Raw genomic sequence first — 19,831 nt, forward strand, 5'->3', positions numbered from 1 at the left:
GTTACCGCTGTGGCCAGTGTTAAAAACTGTGGTCCAGTTTTGTAAAAGGGGGGAGGGGGTGGGGGGAATGATGAAATATTTTGATACCTACCAGACAGGACTTAACAAAGACCCCGTTTTCCTTTCACACTACAAAGAAATTTAAACTGCTTTGTCACCTCTCCGTCTCCTGCTCACCCACCTATCCCTTCCTCTTCCTGTGAAACTATCACTGAAATGCTTTCTGTATTTTTGAAAATCTTCAATAAATTTTCAAGAAAAAAAAAAGAAATGCTTTCTTGTTTCCCTTGTATATACTGATATTTGTCAACATTTGCTTATTTCTGATCTGAAGAAGAAGGGGTTACCTTCAAAAGCTAATCATAAAATTAATTGAGTTAGTCCAATAAAAAGGTATTACCTTATTTCCTTTATGTTTCTGTTTGATTTCTATATATTACTTTGACAACTCAAAAATCTTATTCTGGTGGCTGCAATCTGAGGTTCAGCCACCAGATGGTGCCATATTTCTATAATAGAGAGTAGCACATCCAATTCTTTTATTATTACCGGTAGTAGTATTATGGTTTATGGTTTTTATTTATATCCCTCTTTATTCAAAGCGGGTTCCAAAAATCACATACATAATAAAATACACAAATACACACATTTAAAATGCATAACCATACAAATGCAGTCTCATCTAAATCAGCCGGACACACATAGAATACACATCAACAAATAGATCATCCCATCCTTTTATAGAGCACTAACTCCATGCCACTGTTACCCACTGCAGCCTCTTTTTAGCAATTGTACACTCAAGTTCAAAAAAAGCTGTTTCATATCCCTCAGCACCCATATTTCATGTGGCAAAACAGATGGTATTTTAACAAACGTTTAAACACGCTCATACTCCCTTGTTACTCTAGGTAGCCCGGGAATTTATTCCATTCTGCTGGACCTGTCCATGAAAAGGCCGCAGCCCTCATGGTTTACATCCTGAACTCTTTTCTAGATGGTATAACTAAATCTCCCTTGCCAGCAGAACGTAACTTTGGGAGCAAAGACTAATCCGAAATTGCCGCTGACATGTATTGCTAAATAACCCCCTCTTTTATGACTGCATAGCGTGGGTTTTAGCACTAGCGTACGTCTCGCAGCTCTATAGAAATGATAAGTAGTAGTGGTACTAGTATCTGAGTCTTTCCCTTTCTCCATCCCTCAACCTCTCTACCATTTTACTGTATCTCCCTCTCTCTCCTCCTTTACTTCCCTGCCTCTTGTTGCCAGCTTCTGTTTCTCCTTCGCAGTTGGCAGGGATTAGAGAGTCTTGTGCCAACCCTGCTTCCCTGCCAGCAGCTCCTTCCTCCTCTCTTCGGTGCAGTGGGGGAGGGGGAGACTCGGGCAGCCCTGCCAGCCCCAAAGCTGCATTTGCCAGCTCCTGCCAGAATTCATTGGCACCCCCTCTGCTCCTCGATCACTGGTGTCTACTGCCACCTTGTGGCCCCATGGGTATTTCCACACACCTGATTTCACATATACTCCCGTGCATTTTGGGATATTATGAAACAACAGAGCTGTAAGTAGGGGTGAGGGGCAGCAGCCCAGGGTGCAAAACCATATGTTTGAGGCAGGTGGGGGGGGAGGAGGGCAGCAGAGATGTGGAAGAAATGACAGATTTGCAGATGTTGGCAAGCAGAGAATGAAAAGCTGCTTTCCTCCTACCCTCTGAGAAGGGTAGAACAAGAGGAGCAGGAAGTGTCTTTGGGGTTAGAGCAATGAGCAGAGAATTGGGGACAGAAGGGTTCAAATCCTGCTTCTGCCACACGCACACCTTAAGGGCAGTTCTATAACTAAGGTGCGTACTTGTAAGTGAAGAAAATGAACACACGTGCAATTGAAAGGAGTGTACACATGGATGGGGTTCCCAATTATGCATGCTCTTAATTCATTTAAGTGTCTGCGGTTATTGTTTATTGAGAACTTCTATACCGCTATTAATGACTGGAGAGTCAATTCAGAGCGGTCTACATGAGCCTCTGCAAAGGTGCTACATTACATGAGCTTCTGTAGAGATGTTACCATAAAGAGCTACAAGTGCTTTTGTGAGGTGTTACAACGCATGGGCTCTGGGCTCTATAGTGAAATACACAGAGCTCTGTGGTGGTGTTGCAATGCAGTTATTATGCCATAATCCGTCATCCTACTTATGTTACTGGCACATTGATCATCCTACCTATATGCACATGTTTCTACCAAATCAAATATCCTACGTCTATATGCATGTATGATTAGGTTCACTATTGCAGCTATATACTCTAGACACTGTTTTTACACACCTCCTAAGGAGGTCGGCCATTTCAACTAAATATTCACATTGTCAAATGTGACTCGGACAAGAGGTCATGGACTGAAGCTGAGAGGGGACACGACCAGGACAAATGTCAGAAAGTTCTGCTTCGCACAGCGAGTGGTGAACGCCTGGAACTCTCTCCCGGAAGAGTGGTGGAGGAAACCACCATTCTAGGATTTAAGGAAAAATTGGACGCACATCTTCTTGCAGGACACATTGAGGGGTACGAGTGACTAAAGTATTCGCCGGGGTACGACTGGCTGAGCCTCCGTGTGTGCGGATCACCAGACTGGATGGACCCCAGATCTGATCCGGTGCAGGCATTTCTTATGTTCTTACATTCTAGTTTCCTCTCTCTCAATTTTAGTTGAAGTAGTCTGAGAAAAGGATAGTCTTTGTCCCTTTATCCAGTGTTCTTTTCTAGCTTTAATTCCTTCGGTAGGGCATTCCACCACGTCAGGGCCATTGCTGAGAACATTCTTGCCCTGGTGCTTTTGTATTTGATGTCTGAAGGAAGGCATATGTAAGTAAGGACTCTTGGCTCGAGTGCAGAGCATACCAGGGCGTATGGTTATTTAGCCTGGTCGCTAGATATTGCGGTTCCGAGAGATGAACAGTTTTGTGCATCAGCACTAGGATTTTGAATTTCACCCTGCTCTCAATTGGGAGCCAGTGTAACTCTTTCAGTAGCGGGGTGGCACTCGTTTGTCTCAATTTGCCTAGTAGAAACTTAGCTGCAGCGTTTTGTACTGTTTGGATCTGTCTGTTCATGTATTTTGGTAAACCCAGGAGGGTTGCATTGCAGTAGTCTAAGATTGTGAGAACCAGGGATATTACTTCATGGTCTGTGGCACAATGGAGGAGTTGTGAGGATAAGATGTCAATAATTCAGCCACGGGTACACAGTTCAAAGTACACTTTATTGGTAGTAGCACTGCAAAGACTTGACACTGATAGTGTTTCAGAATCAATACCATTGTCAAGAGTCTCGAAGGATGATTTCTCTATCACATGAATAGTGCATTAAGCGCAGGCTAATGTTTGAAACAAGCAGAGCCAAAAACTGGTGTCCAAAGCAATGCTAATGGTTGTGAATCTTCGAGTCTTCGTGGTGCTGCTACAAATAAAACGTATTTTGAACTGTATACCTGTGGCTGAATTATTGATATCCTCCGTTGTGCTGGGCTTCTGTCGTCGTCGAGGCCTTTTTGGGCTTTCTCTTCTGTGGCTGGTCTAAAAGTAGGTTGCGCCGATGGACTTGTGGCAGATGCTCTTATAGATTAGCGCGCTCTATGTATCTCCCATTGCCTCAAGAGACCGTGTAGGCTGTAAGCTCTCTGGGGCAGGGACATTTGTACCCAAATCATATCACCACAGGACAGTGCTGCGTATACATCCAGTATTGGCATAAAAATGAGAAGCCTTATTAAGGCTAAGGACAGCAGCTTCTCCTGCAGGGGGTTCCTCTTCTCCTCCTTCCTCCCCCCTCCCAGTCTGATTGCAACCTTGTAGGTAAAATGCTTAATAATAATAATTTATTTGTATGCCACCATACAGGGGAGGTTCTAAGCGGCTCACAACACAGGAAACAATACATACAATTCCATCAAAAATATCCTGGTGAAATACAACAAGGAGCTATATATATACATTTCAATAATACATCAGAATAAAAAGCATGCCATATAGATAGAAATGTAAGTGGGAAAAAGAGATAAAAAGTGATACAAAAGCATAATGAAACTAAGAGAAAAATGTTAAGATAGCAACTTATTAAATAAATAACAATTTCCTAAAATCTAAATAAGAAGAAGCTTCTAACATCATTTTGCCGAGCCATGGATTCAATTTGGCGGCCTGAAAAGAAAAGGTTCTATCAAGGAACTTCTTGTAAGGGCAAGATTTTACAGACGGATTTGTAAATAACTGCACTCTCCGTGTGTTTTTATTAGACTGACTCCAAGAAAAATGGTAAAGTAAGTAACCTGGTGACAGCCTGAACGCTACTTTATAGCAGATGCATGAAAACTTGAACAACACTCTAAGCTCCACCGGCAACCAGTGTAGTTTCAGGTAGAAAGGTGTGACATGTTCCCATTTTTTTATACCGTAAATAAGGTGGACCGCAGTACTGTATTTTGAACTACTCTCAATCATCTTTTTATTTTGGTGTTTAATTGGAGGTAGGATAGTAAATCCTTTAATAAACTTGGAGAGGGATACCATCCCACTTCCTAGCAATGGTATCGACCAGTTTTTGACTGTATGCCTTGGCTATTATATGTGGTCTGTTTTTGCTTTTATATACATGTTTGTAATATGTTTTAATGTAAACCACTACAAAGCCTCTTGGGGCCATGTGGTGGTATATGAAATGCCAATAAAAGATACAAAGATCCCCCGCCCCAGGCCAGCCACAGCTCAGGAGGGGATACCTGACTGCCTGCACGCTTCAGGGTGGCTATGGGGTATCGGGGTCCCAACCACTCTGAGTTGGGCAGGAGAGAGGAAAGTGGGACAGAAGGCAGGGGATGGCCAGAGAGAGGCATGGGAGAGGGGGCAAAAAGATATTTACCTTCCCCAAAGGCTGAAGCTTTGATACAGGATATTCCCTATCAAACAGACTGTGTCCCTAGTGGGGAAGGAGAATGAGTAATTTAGATTTTATTCAGCTGTGATTTGGTATATTTTTTTCCAGGTTTTGGTACATAAAAAACACCATTTGCTCTCCCAGCTGCTGTTCTCTGCCTTATGCTGTGAATCCATGAACATGTGTCATGGGGGCAAAAGGAGTGCAGAGGAAAGAAGAGACTGGAGGGAGAGCAGTCCCGACCCAATTGAAGCCCTCACAGCTTTAGGGGGGGATCTGTGTTAGTGTGTCATTGTATGTACATATTTGTGAGTTGTTTATCTGTATGTGTGTGGGCCTAGATGCATGTTTCATTTGCCTGGGTTTGTTCTTATGTGTGAGGATATTAGACGACCTTCTCCCTCCTCCCCCCCCCCCATCACCACGTTATTAATGGTGGCAGAAGGCCCAGGGCTGAGGTTCTCAGCTGTTAGACACCCTGCCCCTGCCACTCACTGCTGAATTATTCACAGGGCAGCCTCACTGTCCCATAGATCACATCTGCCCCGTCCCTCTGAATAATTAACAGCTTTCACACCATTAAAGAGAGAAGGAGAAGAATGAGAGGAGGGGGAGAGAAGGAAGGGAATCTTTAATCACAGGCAGAGAGAGATTCAGCCCATGAGAATTCTGCAGGATATGTATGCTCAAAGTAATATATTCATGTGGTTAAGGTAAAAAAAAAAAAAAAAAACCAACTGAAAAACATATACAATCAGAAAAAAATTACAAAATAGCAAATAATAACATTCAAAAACTCTCCAGGTCCGACACTTTGTCCATACCTTGACCAAGAAATATAGAAATTGGTAAAAGGAAAAAGAATGACAGCGTAGAAAATGGAGTCTCTAGTTCCTGATGTTGCTCACCCTCATCTCGATTCTGATTTTGCTGCTCCAGCTGCTGTTTCTCCTCCTTCCTCCAGAATAGTGCAGTTACTTACCTGTAACGTAGGTTCTCCGTGGACAGCAGGATAGTCAGCCACACATATTCTTCCCGCTCTATGGGAAGTCATTAATTTTCTCTCTTACCTTATGAGAAATGTGCTTCTCTGTAAGAAAATGCACTACCAAGACCACGCCTCTTACTACGCCACTGAGTAGGCGCCTTGAGATTCAGTTAAAAACACCATTTGAACATTTTTAACTGAGTTTGGGCGCCTATTGGTGCCGAAAAAATTGGCGCTGGCTCAAGAGGTCTTAATCCCTCCATTGCCCCTGTGAGCCTGCTAGGAAACATAAGAACATAAGAAACGCCTTCACCGGATCAGACCGAGGTCCATCTAGTCCGGCGATCCGCACACGCGGCGGCCCATTTAGGTACTCTTATATGGAGACCCGGATTTACCGTATCCCTCAATATGATATGCAGGAAGGAAGGCATCCAACTTGCGCTTGAATCCCAGAACAGTAGTCTCCACAACCTCCTCCGGGAGTGCATTCCAAGCACCCACCACGCGCTGTGTGAAAGAAAACTTCCAGACATTTGTCCTGAACCTGCTGCCACTCAGTTTCAGGCTATGGCCTCTTGTCCGTGTCACATGTGAAAATGTCAGTAATGCTGCTTCTTGGTCTATTTTATCAAATCCTTTTAATATTTTGAAAGTCTCAATCAAATCCCCTCTCAGTCTTCTCTTCTCGAGGGTAAACAGTCCCAGTTTCCTGAGTCGATCTTTGTAGCTCAAATGTTCCATTCCTTTGATAAGTTTCGTGGCTCGCCTCTGCACTTTCTCTAGCAGAGTTATATCCTTTTTAAGGTATGGAGACCAGTGTTGGACACAGTATTCTAAGTGCGGTCTGACCATAGTTCTATAAAGTGGCATTATGACATCTTCCGATCTACTCGAAATCCCCTTCTTAATTATGCCCAACATCCTATTTGCTTTCTTCGCCGCCGCCGCACACTGTGCCGATGGCTTTAGGGTACTGTCAATCAGTACCCCCAAATCCCTTTCCCGTTCGCATTTTGCTAACTTGACCCCCAACATCTTATACTCATGTTCCTTGTTTTCTTTCCCAGATGCATCACCTTGCATTTGTTTATGTTAAAGTTCATCTGCCACTTTATTGCCCACGTTTCCAGCTGGTTCAGATCTTTCTGGAGGTCCTCGCAGTCCCCTTGAGAGCCAAAAGATAGGGAAAATACGTTAAGAGCAGTGTAGTGTAAACCACTTTGGGCGAATCTCTTCATGAAAAAGGCAGTTAATAAATCCCATTAAAAAAATAATAATCTGCATGGATGGAGCATTGGTGAGTCTCTCATGCATGTGCATTATTATTATTCAAAATATTTGATTAAATGCTTATCCAACAGTACAAAGCGTTGTACAAAATATTTAAATATTTGCAGAATACTGTGCATTCGGGATGCGTTTATCGGATCGTAATTAGAGCAGATTTATGGTGCATAGATGTAAGTTATGCTGGAAACTGGGTTACACTAGTTTTTTATAATGAAATCCAGGAGGCACTCAGGCGCGGTTACAAAATAGACTCCCACCACACAACTCAAAGGATTATAGAACACAACTCAAAGGATTATAGAATTAGCTTATAGCGCCCAACAGTGGAGGGAGGCTTAGTTGCTCTTATTGAAATGACACCAAAATTCTCTTTTCTATTGTGAGTACTGAGGAGAGGTGTCCTCAGTTGCACAGTAAGGGGGGACGACAAACCACCCCAGGCAACATCTCCCCCCATGCCATGCTTGTGCCCTCTCTTTCCCCCCTCCCTTCCTGCACCTCTTTACATCTTTGCCAGTGCGAGCAATTTCTCCGGCCTGGCTCCCCTCTGAAATCACATCCAGGTCACGGGGCCAGAAAGTGACATCAGAGGGAAAGCCAGCAGGCCGGAGAAGCTGCTCGGGTTGGTGACGATTTACAGAGGTACGGTGGGAAGGGAGGGTGCAGGTGTAGCGGGGGAGTGGGGAAGGAACAGGGAGGCAGAGAGGAGGGCACGGGGGGGCTGCCACTGCCCTGGGCCCCTTCTACCCTCTCTACACCACTGGGTATCCTCATTCTGCTCAGCATCCTTATTAAGAGTTTTTGGGGGGATGCAGAGCATCGAGGTTCAGGAGTTCTACTGGGAGTCAGCCCCAGACTGTATAATTTGGGTTTGTGATAGACTTTGCACCTCGCTGCTGTCTAAAAGATTGATTGGAGACAGGATGCTATTAAAAAAACTCTCCTCATAGTTTTTACTGAACCAGCCCAGGCTTGCTTTACTGAAAACATAAAGCGTTCTGTCTTTCTGAGGATGAGATGGAAACAGAAAATGTTTGTACTTGCCCTTAATCTGCGATTAGATGTAATGCTGGATCTGTGTTTCTCGGAGCAATACACAAAAACACTCCCAAATACAGTTCGAGGGAATGTTAGTTTAGATCCTGGGGGCTGGCACGGAGAACAGCCCCCATCACCTCTAGGACCCTGGGCACAGGGAGACAGTCTCTCATCTCTAAGGAGCTCTGTAGAAGAAGGATTAGGGCAGACACAGCTTGTTCAGAAGCTTCAATGTGGGGGCCTTAGGAACGGTGGACAACTGGCCCTCTCTCTCACACTGGTCTGTGGCATTTCATACCACGCAGCAAGATCTAACAGACCAATACTGACTGCTGAGTGCAAATCCCGGGGCAGGGCCAAAGGTGTTTCAGAGAAAACCCTTCGAGGCACAGACGACTGTGACTTCTCCGAGGTAAGGACATTCCCGCTGGAACTGAAGGGAACTGGCCTTGAGTTACTACTGAAAACGGTGTCACCTAAGGATACATAAAACCAAAACTCGTCCCCCCCTGTACAGTCCATACTGCTGCTTCATGGCAGGGTTGTTTCAGGGACACTCAGCCCTCTCCTGCATAATCCCTGCTGTTTCCTGACCAGCATGATAAGTCGATCTTATCCGCAAATCTAACTGAAGAAAAGACCAAACTGGAAATGTCTGTTGTGTTCTAGATGATGCATTTTTTTTTTTTTCTGACTGGGGACATGGGGCAATATTCTCCTTTTCAGCCTGGGCAGTAGGGTGGTCCCCCCAAAAATTGATTAACACATTTTGTTTGTCCAAAAGGCTAATTTTATTAAAAATAAAATAAAATCACACAAAAAGCGACTTAAAACAAAATTTAGGGGCTGTCCCACCTCGGTGCTTTTTTAAAAAAAACTACTGCTAAGCTTAACAGTATATTGTAATTCTTGTGCATTCGACCAATAATCGACAGTCTGTTACTTAAGAGTCATCTTTAATGCAGAAAGATGGTGGCTGGCCACTAGCCGAAGAACAATTTGCTTCTGTTAAGAACATAAGAATTGCCACTGCTGGATCAGACCAGTGGTCCATCGTGCCCTGCAGTCCGCTCACGTGGCGATCCCCAGGTCAAAGACCAGTGCTCTAAATGAGTCCAGCCTCACCTGTGTTCTTCATCTTTTGTCAAAGTATCGTATTTTTCAGTGAGGTTTAGCCCTCATTCTGCTGCATCATTAACAACAGCCAGTTTGGATGTAGAAGTCTGCACGGGAACGGGGATCGCGGGAATCCCGCGGGTCCCGCGGGTGGGGGGTCTCGCGGGAATCCCCCCTAACCCACGGGACTCCCACGGGGACCCCCCTCTGGCCCACGGGACTCCCACGGGGATGGAAGGCTTTGGAAGCAGGGTTCATCCATATAATATAATGGACACGTCAGCCTTAGTAAAAGAGGGGGTTTATAAGTTAATTACCTGAACAGAAAACAAAAAAAGGGTTCCACCAAAGAGATTCCACAAGGAAAACAGCAGCGCAAACACAAAAGAAACTGTGGAATTGATGATCCTGTCAGAAGTAATTGCTGCTTTATATGGGGACGGGCGGGGATGGAGAGGATCCTGACGGGGACGGAGAGGATCCTGGCGGGGACGGGTGGGGACGGAGAGGATCCTGACGGGGGACGGGTGGGGACGGAGAGGATCCTGACGGGGACGGGTGGGGACGGAGAGGATCCTGGCGGGGGACGGGTGGGGATGGGTGGGATTTCTGTCTCCGCGCAACTCTGTATTTGGATGCTTGATTCCAACGTTCTTTGAAAACTAGACAGTCGATCCACTCCGGGGGAAGTTTCTTCAGGAATATTTTCACTTTTGTTTATCCTCCTTCAATCGAGAGATCAAAAAAGCGGAGTGTTTGCAAGACGTTCAGAGGTCACGGGTTCCATTTCATCTGTACGCATGGGACGTCATGGAGTGTCTGCCAACGGTGGACGCGGTAAGTATTGCACCATTCGTAGCCTTATTTCTGGGGCGATTCTGTCATCAAAAAAGGCAAAGTGCTGCTAAGTGCTCGGATAGAAACCAACAACCACAGGAGATGTCAAGATATTCTTAGGTGTTTTTGTCAACAATGCAGTACTGGAAACCTCAGTAGACACTGATTTCATAGGTTGATATTTATCTTCGCTTTCAGACTCACCACATGATCGTGAAGATTCTTGCCTCTTTCTGCATTCTTTTACAGTTGTTTGAAGGTCAGCTCCTCTCCTACAGCAAGAAAGCACGTTCTGCCTTTGCTTCTGTAGGAATTCTCAATCTTCATTTTTAAGTTCAGTCGTAACATCTTTTTTTTTTTTTTTTTTTTTTTAAAATATCAAACAACTGAGTTAACTTTTAAAGATTTCTTCATTCTGTCCATCACCCTCTCATTGATGAAAGGGATATACAATATACTCTTTGTGTAGTTTCTTCAACTTCCTAATGCAAGAGTCGGTATCCTGGCTCAATCCCATACCGCCATCGCTAACTCACACGCCAACTTATAGCTTTCCGGCAAAGGTTTTCCTTTGGCATAGTGATGAAAATTGACCAGTCAAAGAACATCTAGTCCACTTGACAGTCTAGCAGTTCACAGCTGACAGACTGACTTCCTAAGGAGCCAGTTTTCGAGTGCAGATCGCAAACTAGACGACGCAATACAAACTGATTATGCACAATCGCCTACAACAGGGGTGTCCAACCTGCGGCCCCATGAAGTATTTTGTGTGGCCCCAGTCGAGGGCGGTGCAGTGTTTTCCTCTGCTTCCCCCGAGTGTTTACCGTCTTGCCGGCTCCCTCCTCTGTCTTGCTGCAGCATTTGTGTGGCCCCAGAAACATTTTTGTCGGCCAATGCGGCCCAGGGAAGCCAAAAGGTTGGACACCCCTGGCCTACATAGACTACACACAAGCAAACAGTGCATGCTAGGGTGACCTCTAAATATTGTCTAATTAAGCTGAAACTTGACATATGGGTAAGACATACCAAGTGGACAAAAACAAGCGTTGTGGAGACAAGATTTGACAAGGTTGATTTTTTTTTTTTTTTTTGCATACTACCATGGACCAGCCTCTGCACCTCTCCTGTTGAGCACCCCCACCCCCATCGGCGGCTCAGGGCCTATCTGCAGGGCCTTTAAGCATGCGCAGACATCACATATGCACATGACATCATCGCATTGACATCCACACACTTCCGGGTGCCCTCCAGTCGCAGTCCCCTGTTTAGATGTCCACGGCTCCGGATAGTTTGCGAGAACTGCTCTAAGCATTGTACCTTTGAAGAGACACAAAAAACACAAAAGATTACATTGGGGGGCTTGTCTGGGAATTGAGCCCAAACGATTACAGCTTGCAACTGAAAAGGGGGTGTGGCCATGAGAGGGGCATGGGGGATCAGGGGCGTCCACGAAAGATGTGCGTAGTATAATAGCATTTGGGAGAATTCGAGCATAAATTATGCACAAGGGTTTATGCGTACACTAGAGAATGACTTTGGGACAAATATTTCTCCGATCCCATGGGAACTCATTTTCCCATCCCTGCCTCATTCCTAAACTAAAACGAAACGAAACTAAACCTTAAGTTTGTATACCGCATCATCTCCATAAAGATAGAGTTCGACACGGTTTACAGGTAATTCAATAAATGAGGGAAGGACATAATAAGAAATTAGAGGTTATGAAGAGGATAGCTAGCTTTACATTTTTAATAAATAGCTTTACGTTTTGGAAAAAAGTCAGGTTTTCAGATGCTTTCGGAATAATTGGAATGAGCCTAAGTTCCGTAGCGGGGCGGGGAGGTTATTCCGAAGCTTCAAAGTGAATTTGAAGAAAAGGGATTTCCCTAATTTACCTACATACATGACACCTTTTAACGAGGGGAAAGATAGTTTGACTATGTGAGCGGATCTGGTAATGTCAGGTCTCGAAGAATTCCAGGATAGTGGAATTAGGGGAGGAAGAATGCCATGTAGGATCTTGAATGTTAGGCAGATACATTTAAAGTGAATCCTAGAAATCACCGGAAGCCAGAGAAGTTTTGACAGAAGCGGGGAAACATGATCGAATTTGCTTTTTGCGAAGATCAACCTAGCCGCAGTGTTCTGGATCCGCTGAAGTCTTTGAAGATTTTTCTTGGTTAGACTTAAGTAGATGGAATTACAGTAGTCCAGTCTGTTCTCATCTGCACATGCCTCAAACACTTAAAAAATCATAAGCGTTTGAGGCTTGTGCGGTCAAGGCAGAGCTTACAGGAATGGGACAGGGACAGAGACAAAACTCGCAGGGACAGGTTGGGGAAATTGAGTTCCCGCAGGGGAAAAGTTTGTCCCCGTGCCATTCTCTAGCATACGCCTTTCGGCGCTATAGAAATGATAAATAGTACCGTGTTTCCTCGAAAATAAGACCTACCCCGAAAATAAGCTCTAGCATGATTTTCAGGGTAGGTCTTGATATAAGCCCTACCCCCAAATAAGCCCTAGTCGCTGGCAGCATTTACCGAACCTTGTCCATAATGTGTTCCCTTGATGTGAACATAAGAACTGCCATCTCCGGATCAGACCCTAGGTCCATCAAGTCTGGCGATCCGCTCACGCGGAGGCCCAGCCAGGTGTAACCTGGCGAAAAATTAAAAAAAATTACAGGGAAATTTAAGGAAAAAGTTGACACCTAAAGCCGAGACTATGCAACTCCTTGTGGCTGCCAGGGTGGACAGTCTACCAACCCTGACCAGGTTCCACGTTTCATTCATTGATCCTGAAAACCCTCCTCCTTCCGATTTTATAGATTTGTACTTATAGTAATTTTAATTGTTTTATTAATGATTTATCTTCAACTCTTCTCCATTAAATCTTCATTAAAACCACATTCACGTGAACGGTATTCAATATATCTTCAAGGTACTTAAATGTCGCCGCTCAGTAGGAGGTCCAGACACCGAATGCTATCTCCGAATAATTATGTAGCGGCTTAGGTGAACCCTTGAGACAGCCAGTAATTGTGGCGAAACGGGTCCCTTCGGGCTGTGGTTGGCTGCAACATTTAAAATAAGTACCTTGGAGATATATTGAGCACGTGAACATGGTTTTAATGAAGCTTTAATTGAGAAGATTTGAAGACCAATCATTAATAAAATGATTAAAATGACTGTAAGTAAAAAGTAACTATAATAGGAAGGAGGAGGTTTTTCAGGAACGTGGAACCTTGTCAGACTTGGCTGAGGTTTATTCCCTGTCACCAAGTAGGTTTCTGAGATCCTTTTCCTTCCCCTCTTTATACCCTACGCTTTGAAGAGTGGGATTTTTCTGTCAGTTTGGAGTTTTTACGGTTGGTCTTTCTCACCATCTTCAGTGTATATCGGTCTACCAACACCTCTGGTACGGTTCTTTTAGGCTTCCGTGGCTTGCATCACGTTCGTTGCTATTGTCCGGCTCTTGCTCTATCTGAGTAAGTAAAATGAATGGGGCACGAACTCAGACAACCGCAACATCTGAAGCAGGTTGTGTTTTGACAGAGAATGTCCATCAAGAGCGCCTTCTCCCTCTGTTTCTGGAAATCTACACCAGAAAGCTTTTCCCCTGACAAAATTTCAGGGCAAGAAGAAATTTACGCAAGCATAAAATGTTAGCGAAATATTTGGCTTCAATTGGGAAGGGTTCCTCCCCCTCCCCCCCCCCAGAGGAGAAGAAGGATTTCTGCTTCCCTCTGTTGGCTTCCGTAGTAGATGAAACACATCCTCCATCAAAATGTGATCCACGTAGAATGACGTCGCCATGGGCGCTTGTGGTCCATTACTCCTCGTGGATACAGGGAGGGGAAAGGATGCTTCATCTTCGGATCACGTTTAGGAAGTCTGTTATTTTTTTCATGTGTGCAGCTGCCATCTTATATTGAAGTTGCATTTTGACAAAAAAAGTGTATCAATTAGTTACTTTACATTAGTTTCTTTTATTCCGCCAATATCTTACGGTTCTAGGCGGATTACAAAAGGAAGCGATTCTGGTCATTTCCAGAAGATTACAGGGGAGCTATTGGTTGGAACATTTGGCGTCTGGTGATGGAGTGAGAATATTGGTTGTAGCAGGAGTTTGTCTTGGATACATTCCTTGAATAACCTGGTTTTTATTTCCTTCCTGAAGGTTTTGTAGTCTGGCACCAAGATCAGCAAATTGGAGATGTTTGCGTGGCGAGTAGTCCATCGTGTATTTTTTTTGTTTTTACGCTGAATGCCTTTGATTGGGGGTTGGGTGAAGGGTATCTGAATTCTCGGAAGAGTTGTTCCGAGTTAGGCGAGTGTTCGGGTAGGATGGTCCATTGCCATGTAGGGTTTTGAAGAGCATGCGGTAGAATTTAAAAAGTATCCTTGCTTGTACAGGTAGCCAGTGTGTGTCTTGGTAGGCGGGGGGGGGGTGATTCAGTTGTTTTAGGGACTTTGAATCTGAGACGGTAACTGACGAAGGATCTTCAAAAAGCTTCTGCACTTTTATTTATTTTTAAACACCCTTTATTAAATATTTCAAAAGCAAATTCCGTCACTTTTCCACATAATCGCCCTGTTCTGCAATACATTTTTCCCGTGACATCCTACAACATGGCCCCTTCCCGCGGCTCCCGCCCCAACCATTTCCTGCAAAAATATGAACGTGCGGAAACCTTTTGAGAAACCCTCGTACAATTCACGGCCCTCTCTATTATGGTTGGTTTGTCTTGTCAGTTGCGTCTTTGTAGTTAATTACTTTGCACTTTTCAGATTTTTCTTTAAATAAACCAGTTGTAGGGATGGTGATTGGCAGAAAGAAGCTGTTTCTGGAAATGTACACCAGAAAGCTTTTTCCCTGACAAATTTCAGGGCCTGAAGAAATTTACACAAGCACAAAATGTTAGCGAAACATTTGGCTTCAATTGGGAAGGGTTGTTTTTTTTTTTTCTCCCTATGTTTCTAGTTGGGTGAAGAGGAGAAGAAGGATTTCTGCTTCCCTCTGTAATGAGATCCCTTTGTTTTCAGCACCCTGTAGGATTCCCCCTGCAAGAAAGCTGGTCTCCTATGAAATCTTTGTTGGTTTAGACTTCTATTACTGTGCTTAAGTCGTTTGCTGTTGTCTTGTAAGGGCTCATCAGTCCCAGCCTGTTAATGGCGACAGGCAGATGATGGCTTCCGACTCACCCTTGCTTAGGAATCCTGGAGCAAGCTGAGGCATGCTGCGATTAGCTTGTGCTTCAGCCGTCCCCATGGGACGAAGCTGGCGCTCCTCTCCTGGATGCATGAGTGGAGCCCAGGAGTCCCGACGGAGTATGGAGAGAGCAGTAGGATGGGATTTCAGGCACTGATTTTCACATTGTGGCGCAGGCAGTAGTCATTTTGAAATTAGACTATTGCAATGCCCTTTATCTCGAGATTACGACCACACAGCGTAAAGCGCTGCAGATGATTCAAAATGCTCCTGCACGGTTGATTTGTGGTCAGAGAAAATTTGACCATATAACGCTGTGGTTGAAAAAACTTAATTGGCTGCCTGTACGATCACGTATTATTTTTAAGACAATAATGCTGGTGTTCAAAGTCATTCACCAAGGGATCCCATGTTATTTGTCCCAGGCTATGGCACTTTATAGTACGAGGGGACAGTACGATTGTCGCTGACAGGTTTCTCAGCAGCGCACTATGAGAGCACTAGGTCCTTTCATGGGAGTAACGCTTGTGGAATAAGTTGACTGGACCACTAAGAGCTCTTGTAGATTTTCAGAAGTTTAAGAAACTTCTGAAGACTACACTATTTGTAGAAGCATTTCAATAAATATCTTTTCTGAGTTATGAATGGTTTTGTATTGATAATTTGTCGAGTGCCGTAAAATATGGCTGATATGAAGGAACTGCTGTTATTGTTTGTTATCGTATGTGCCATATGTTTCTTATTTTTTATATGATTGAGCTTTTTTTGTATAAGAAATCTTTTAAATAAATAAATTACAGCAATAACGAGCCCAGATCCAGCCTCATGAGGAGAACCAGGGCCAGGCCACCCCATCCTCAGAAGATAACGATAGGCTCCTGAGATTTACCTAGTTGTAACCATGGCATTGTCACAACAGCGAAAACGCTGCAATCTACACAATAGAGCATAATATCGCAAAATCTGAATAAGGGTTGTATGATGATGGTTTTTTATAGGCTGATTTAAACTGTGACCTGTGAGGTCACTGAACCAGTACATTGTAGAAGTGTGGCGCAGTGGTTAAAGCTACAGCCTCAGCCCCCTGAGGTTGTGGGTTCAAATCTACGTTGTTCCTTGTGACCCTGGGCAAGTCACTTAACCCCCTCCCCCCTCCATTGCCCCAGGTACATTTGATAGATTGGGAGCCCACCAGGATAGACAGGGAAAAATGCTCAAGTAGCTGAATAAAGTCTCAGCTCCCCTGGGAGAATAATATAGAAAATGGAATAAAGTGTGACAAGTTCCAGCCTCTGATAACCAGAGCAGAGATTGTGACATCATAAAGCCTCATTCCACCAATAAGAGCCAACGTTGTCAGTGATGTCACAATGGCTGGATTATCCTTTACTTGGCTCACTTTTACTGCGTTTTTGATTTCTAGAGTGGCGCAGTGGTTAAAGCGACAGTCTCAGACCCTGAAGATGTGGGTTCAAACTCACGCTGCTCCTGGTGACCCTGGACAAGTCATTTAATCCCTCCCCTTGTCCCAGGTCCATTAGGTGGATTGTGAACCCAGAATATTGTCACCGAAGTAGACTTGAATAAATCTCTTAAGCTCTCAGACGCCTGCGTTAGCTATGTCATTGTCGGTAAGCCAACTTATGCAGGAAAGTAGGTATCTTTCATCGAGCGGGCTTTAACAGCTCTAGACATTGTTTGACCCCTGAAGAAGCCCCTAGTCGGGTGAAACGGGGCCCGTTGGGATATGACTAACAACAGAATATAACACCAGCAGGGACAACCTATGCCTTAAAAGCTAAGTGCCGGTTTTTCTGTTGAGATATTATGCATTATGTTTTATTTGCATACAGCACTTGAAAAATATTTTAAAAAATTGATAAACGTTCTAGTATAATCTCTAAAGCTCGATGAAAGATACCTACTTTCCTGCATAAGTTGGCTTACCGACAATGAGATAGCTAACGCAGGCGTCTGAGAGCTTAAGAGGTTTATTCAAGTCTACTTCGGTGACAATATTCTAAGTCCTTGTTTGTGTTTACTTGTGACAGTTTGGGACTTTTCCCATTATTTGGATTGTGAACCCACCAGGACAGACAGGGAAAAATGCTTGAATAAGTTCATGTAAACTGATCTGAGCTCCCGTGGGAGAACAGTATAGAAAACTAAATAAATATTCCCTCTCCCCCCACTGTATCTTTTAAAAGGTATGTTGGTAAAACTATAATCAAATGTACAGTAAGGTCTCCTTGCCTTCCCATATTTCATAAATGCACATTGCACCTCACCAACTCGCATGCCGGTGCGGCCCCTGCCCCTGAGAGCTTAGAACCTGAATGTCACCTGTCCGTTTATGGATCAACTATGGGGACATTGTCCATTCCAAAGTGCAGGTTCCTTCGGGGACTTTCCTTACCATCCCCAGCCTCCAAATGCTCCTGTGTCTAAGGAGATATGAAGGGGAGGGAGAAGAGCAGGAAATTATTAACTCACTGGCTGGCCTGAAACAATGAGCTGATCCTATGGTTTAATCAATGACCAGATTTCTGGTTTATGCTTCTTTCTTGGGGGCGTGTGAGGTGAACCCAGACATACCTGCCTCATGGTCATGGGTCTAGCATTCTGCAGTCGCTTATTTTTCCTGTAGGTCATTTCTGCAGAGATCTCTGGAGACATTGCTCTGTGTTAGCGGTGGGCCTGGAACCCGGATCTGCAGGTATCCCGGCTCTGTGCTCTCAGCGCTAGGCTGTGCCACCCCGGAGAACTGGTTTTCATAATGGGACTGGAGCCAGCGTCTGCGGGCGTCGCAACCTGTGCTGTCAGCACTGCGTTGTCAAGCATAGGGAGGAGAGCTTGTGGAAGAGGTGAGACTGAAGCCTGGCTCTGCAAGTATCACAGCTCTGGGCTCTTATTTATTTAATTTGTTTTCTTTTGAAACAATTCTAATCTATCCCTGCCTTCCTTATGTATCACTAATCAATTCTGGGTAAAATTGTATGTTAATTGTTTCATAAGGTTTTATCTTTCCCCCCAAGTTATTATTATTGTTATACGCATTGAAAATACAGTGATATCTTGGATTACGAGCATAATCTGTTCCAGGAGCATGCTCGTAATCCAAAATGCTCGTTTATCAAAGCGAGTTTCCCCATAGGAAATAATGGAAACTCACTTTGATAGGTTCCTACCCTCCCCCCCCCCCCCCCCCGAGGCCAGCAGCACTGTTCCCCCCCCCCCCACGAGAACCGGCATTGCTTCCCCTGAATGCCCCCCCCTGCTAACCGGCACCCTCCCCCCGCGATCCGGCATACCCCCCCGCCGCCATCGGGCACCCCCCCTGCCCCCTGCCGCGACCTGAGGTCCCCCAACCCACCCGAACCCTCTTCTTACTTCAGTGTAGCCTACGCACCGGCAACGGCACCAGCATATCCTGCCGATGCCCGAAGATCTGCCTCCTGTGCTGGGCCTTGAACATGTGCGCATGCTCAAGGCCTGAGAGTTCACGTTCTCTCGAGGTTAGCCGGTTAGCGGGGGGGAGGGGGGGCACTCGCAAATCGAGGCACGCTCGGTTTCCGAGGCGCCGATTTTGCGAATGTTTTGCTCGTCTTGCAAAACACTCGCAAACCGGTGCACTCGTAAACCGAGGTACCACTGTACTTGATATTGCGTTCACATCAAAACTTCAAGAAACTTGAAACTATTCCGTTCTCCCCCAAAGCGCTCAGAATGGGTTACAGGTTAAACATACATAATATACAGTCAACAGGTTACAATTTGCCATAGTTACAGAGCAAGTTTTTTTTTATACAAGTTTTTATCCTGACTCGACACCTACTAGGGATATAATAACAATATACATAATATACAGTTTACAGGTTGCAATTTGCCTTAGTGCAAGGTTTTTTAATTCAAGTTTTTTATCCTAAATGGACACATAAGAAGTTGCCTCCGCTGGGTCAGACCAGAAGTCCATCCTGCCCAGCGGTCCGCTCCCGCGGCGGCCCATCAGGCCTATCACCTGTGCAGTGGTCCCTGACTATTCTTATAACCTACCTCAACTCCTATCTGTACCCCTCGATCCCCTTATTGTCTAGGAACCTATCCAAACCTGCTTTGAAGCCCTGTAACGTGCTCTGGCCTATCACAGCCTCCAGAAGCGCGTTCCATGTGTCCACCACCCTCTGGGTAAAAAAGAACTTCCTAGCGTTTGTTCTAAACCTGCCCCCTTTTAATTTCTCCGAGTGCCCCCTTGTACTTGTGGTTTCCCACAGTGTGAAGAATCTGTCTCGGTGTCAGGTCAAAAGCGCGCCGGGACAAAGGCGCGCCGCAGAAAATTACTGTTTTTACGGCTCCGACTGGGGGGGGCATGGGGGGGAACCCCCCTTTACTTAATAGAGATCGCGCCACGTTGTGGGGGTGTTGT

General features: G+C 44.8%; 1 protein-coding gene across 2 annotated transcripts in view; it reads left to right on the forward strand.

Annotated features, from left to right (window-relative positions):
* Positions 1–19,831, forward strand: part of DDR1 (discoidin domain receptor tyrosine kinase 1) — a 94,528-nt gene that overhangs the window by 15,302 nt on the left and 59,395 nt on the right. Inside the window, exon 1 of one of the 2 annotated variants that reach the window (XM_033916619.1) lies at positions 18,070–18,272. The exons of the other annotated variant lie outside the window; for it this stretch is intronic. The gene's annotated coding sequence lies outside the window, so the exon portion shown is untranslated. Of the gene's footprint in view, positions 1–18,069; positions 18,273–19,831 lie in introns of those variants that run through there. 2 annotated transcript variants of the gene reach the window in all.

This window comes from Geotrypetes seraphini, chromosome 12, assembly GCF_902459505.1.
Source record: "Geotrypetes seraphini chromosome 12, aGeoSer1.1, whole genome shotgun sequence".
NCBI lineage: Eukaryota > Metazoa > Chordata > Amphibia > Gymnophiona > Dermophiidae > Geotrypetes > Geotrypetes seraphini.